The 4,429-nt window shown below is 44.2% G+C and overlaps 1 non-coding gene across 1 annotated transcript; it reads left to right on the top strand.

Moving 5' to 3' along the window:
- Positions 1-1,612: 1,612 nt before the first annotated feature.
- Positions 1,613-1,777, top strand: LOC115871804. Its single transcript, XR_004047486.1, has one exon. It is a non-coding gene; the product is annotated as a U1 spliceosomal RNA (small nuclear RNA).
- The last annotated feature ends 2,652 nt before the right edge of the window (positions 1,778-4,429 follow it).

Raw genomic sequence — 4,429 nt, 5'->3', positions numbered from 1 at the left:
GCTGAAGGAGGGGGAGGAGCCAACCGTGTAGTCAGATGAAGAAGAACCAAAAGATGAGCATGACCGGAAAAATGATTCAGGCATTCCACGGAAGCATATCTATTTTTGTATCTTGCAAAAAAAAAAAAAATCATTGTAACATTCCAGTCTGTCCTTAAAAGCATTGTGATTTCAATATTTAGAAGAGTTTCGAACTTGCTGTAGAAAACTGTTAGTGGTTGGTAACATCACTGGGGACACTGGGGATGAAATTCTCTCTTCAAATGTGCGCGAGATGTGCTTGTGTCACAAATCCGAAGGTGAACTACAGTGCTGTAATGAAAATGTTAATGTTCTTTTTCCCTTCGGCCAGTTAGTACAGGCTGAATCTAAATTTGTTTTTGTTTTGGTGTGTGTGTGAGTTTTACATTTCTAGAACAGTTTAAGCCTTTGCCATTTCCCTCAAACAGGTAAAAATCTTAGATACGCAAAGTCCTTCAACCGCTAAGAACAAAGGGCCCACTTTGAGTCCTGAAGTTCCTTAAAGAAGTTTCTCTTTCAGTTGAGGGAGCGGCATGATTTCTGTTTATCTACCGCTAAAGAAAATCTGCAGTAGTCCAAAGCACTTGATGTTGATTCAAGAGAGTTGTCCAGTAACAGAATGGAATCTCAAAGCTGCACGTACTTAACAACAACAACAAATTGTTTTTAAGTAGCTGTGTAGGAAAACGAGGTCTTGGGCAGACAAAAGAAAATGGAAAAATACGCTGGCTTGCTTAGGGTCTTAAATTTACAAAGATGCTAGCACTGTCTTCCCAGCCCCCACGTTCACCATGACGTCATAGTTATTGTACACCATTTGAAGCGCAGGGGAGCGGGCCCTGAGGAGAGCTGCATGCTCTCCTGAGAACCTCAGACACATCCCCAGAGGAGGAGGACACAGTACACATATCACGCTAGCCAAGTGATTTTAAAAAACTAGACTCGTATTCCTGAGGTGTCTCCGGAATTCTTATGTTGTTACAAAACGACAGTCACCGCACAAGTAATATTCCAAGTGTCTGAAGTCTTTGATGTAGGACTTTCGGTTAACATTAAACTTAGCTTAAGGAGACTGTACAGTTGTATGAATGTGCGAAAGTATTATACTTGATCTTAGGCAAAAGGCCGAGAAGCAATACAGAAGTATGACATGGACAACTAGCGAGGTTTCAAACTCTCGCAGTTCATTAGTCATTATATTTTCTTGTGAGCTGTTTAATGGTTTTACCTCAAATCAAAAAGAAAATGAAGTGCTTTGGTCAGTTAATAAAATGGTTTTACCCAGAAAACAAAAAAACTCTATTCTTAGAACAAATCAAATTTTAAAGAAAGTCTACGGAAACACTGAAATGATAAAATAGGCACTGACTGTTGACTCGAAGATTGGGCCAGCAGTAGGTACCCTGGTATTCTAGCATCTTTCTCATCCACCCCACCTCCCTCAACAGTTGTATCTCACAGACAGGAAGGATCAGCCAGGCTGAAATTCTTATTGAAACCTACGGCTTGGGTATTCATGTACACTTATTCTCAGGGCCTAGAAAGTTTTCAATTTTCTACCTATCATTAAATGTCCAATTTATAATTAGCTATACTTACCTGGCAGGGGAGGTACCATGATCACGAAGGTGGTTTTCCCAGGGTGAGGCTTATCCATTGCACTCCGGATGTGCTGACTCCTGCGATTTCCCCAAAATGTGGGAAACTCGACTGCATAATTTGTGGTAGTGGGGGACTGCGTTCACGCTCTCCCCTGGAAAAAAGAGAAAAAAAAATTATAATTAGCCTTGCTGCAAAAATCATAGAAACTGTTAGGTTTCCTGGGTGGGAAATACCTCGGTTCTTGGCTTCCACAAGAAAGAATTCATGCCAAAGCTGGTTTGTGATCCAAGTGGGTTTTTATAATGGATGGAAGAAGTTTCGAGTTTTACAGTCACTGAACACGGGCACTCACGGGACTGCACAGCCACACGTGGCAGCCCGGGCCCCAGAGTCCACGGCATAGCTGAGTGGGAGGCCCAGGAGCAGCTGGAAAAGACAGTGGTGGTCTCCAGGTTCCTCCTGCCTTAGGGCCTTCAGCTGGGAGGCGTGGTCCATGGTACTGGTTGACACTACTGACTGAATTAAGCCCACCTGGCCTAGTTGGGGCCAACCCTGGTGTACCGGCCACCTGGCCTAGTTTGAATTGGCGCATGCCCCTTAGCCTGTTGGCTTCCAAGGGCCGGGGGCAGAGGGGAGGCCTTGGTATGTAGAGGAACCACCCCTGGTTCCTGTACCTAGCTACCTAACAAAACTTTTATTAAACAAAAATTTCCAAATGTAAAGTTATTTTTTCTCAACACAATCTCAATCTAGGCTTATACACGTGGCAGGCAGTTTCTCTCTCTCTAATCTTTCCCCAAGAGGAGCCCTAGTGGGGGAGTGGTTACACATGGGCAAGGTCAGTAGTTCAAAGCACCAGTTCCTCAGCGGGAGAAAGAGGAGGCTTTCTACTCCCTTACGATCTCAGGATCCCACAGGGGCCAGTTGGAGTCGGAATTGATTCATGACAGTGAGTTTGTTTTTTGTTGCTTTTTTGTAACTTTCCCCCCAAAGAATCCTGCATTCTTTGATTTGCACTATATTGAGACAGCTACTTTGGTACCCAGGAGGTGCTCAAATAGTTTTCCTTTTCTATGATCCTTGGGCTTTGGAAACAAACAAAAGGAAGTCTAAGGGGCAAGGTCAGGGCTGTAGGGGCGATGGGGTAATTGCAAACAAAATTCTCAGATAGCCCTTGCTACCCTTGAAGCGCAGGTACATTGTCATGATGAAAAAAATTTCCTCCTAGCAACTTTCCTGGCCTTTTTCTCAGCAATGTAGTTTTCAATGTTCTTGAAACTTCTTCATAATTAGCTCCCCCATGATCGTCATGTGTCTTTAAAAACAATCTAGAAAGGGGGAACAGATGACAAGGTCTACATATGGCCTCCTCCCTGGGGGACGGACAGCGGAGAAGTGGGTGAGGGAGACGTCGTATGGTGTAAGATATGATATAATAATAATAATTTATAAATTATCAAGGGTTCAGGGGGAGGAGGGAGCAGGGAGGGAGGGGAAACTGAGGAGCTGACACCAAGGGCTCAAGTGGAAAGCGGGTGTTGTGAACATGATGAAGTCAACATATGTACTCATGTGCTGGACACAAATGATGTATATATGGATTGTGATGAGTTGTATGAGCCCCTAGTAAAATGATTATTTAAAAAACAAAAAAAACCCAATCTGTTAAGATTTCCACTTTGAAATCTCAAAATCACTCACCATAAGCTGCTGAGCTGAATTCTCTTCCTTGAATTGAACTGGCCCAGCAGATCCCCTTGGGGACCGTTATTGTGATTGGACCGCTTTTTAAAGGCACCTTAATGAGACTCACACAGGTGCACTACTGATAGAACTTCCTTGCAACCATTCACTGACGCAGAGACTTGTTTAAACATGTCTTGCATGCGTATGCCAATTAGATACCAAAAGTAGCAATATTTTTTTACTTACCTTCACTTAAAATAAAACTCTTGTCATGAAAAATGAATAATAAATGCATGATTCATGAAGAATCATAGCATAATGGAAAGCGTTTGGCCACTGTAATTTTTTTTTTTTTTGCTCAGTCGCTTAATACTTCATACTTGTGACTTAGGTCAAGTTGTTAGGCTTCTCCAAACCTTTTTTCCAGACGTGATGATGGAAGTGCCACTGTTCATCTGGTTCAAAAGATGATAGATAAGAAGTTTTAAAAAAAGACATGGGTAGTGGGGGAACAGGGCACTCACCCACTCAAGGAGAGGGTATTGTTTATACCTCCACAGCGAAAGAGGGACCAGACTTCAGCCCGGTGCTCCAAGATGTGAATGCAACATACGGGCATGAACCAGGGAACCAATAGAGAGGTCTGAGGGGCTGGCCCCAATCTCAACTACATGGACGGGCCCCCTTCCACCCAGAAGAATTTACTTCAGAGGACAGCACTGAAGCTATAGCTCGGGAGAGGGACATGTCTGATCAGAGCACAGGGGAGCAAATGTAGGGGGAGGAGAGAAAGAGTGGAGCACATCCTGGCCTACCAAGGCTTGAGGTCAATATCCCCGCTCAGAGCAGCCAGTGCACAGAGAGGACCATAGGGCTGGCCCCACTATAAGACATGACATCCCTCACTGACCCATACCCCTATGGGGGACAACACTGGAGACACAGTGTGGGAATTTCGCCCAATCTAACCCCACCACACTGAGGCAAAACACTAAGGGCATGCAACAGAACAGCAAGGAGAGCAGAGCAAGGAAGTCCCCAGGAATACCAAAAATAGACTTTGGGGCCAGGGCGTGGCATCCCATCTAACTCGACCAGAAAACACTCCTAACGGTCAACA

The sequence above is a fragment of the Echinops telfairi genome, unplaced genomic scaffold, assembly GCF_000313985.2.
Source record: "Echinops telfairi isolate 266 unplaced genomic scaffold, ASM31398v2 ScPeMD7_7406;HRSCAF=8444, whole genome shotgun sequence".
In the NCBI taxonomy this organism is placed as follows: domain Eukaryota; kingdom Metazoa; phylum Chordata; class Mammalia; order Afrosoricida; family Tenrecidae; genus Echinops; species Echinops telfairi.
This window is presented reverse-complemented; position numbering and strand designations above follow the sequence as displayed.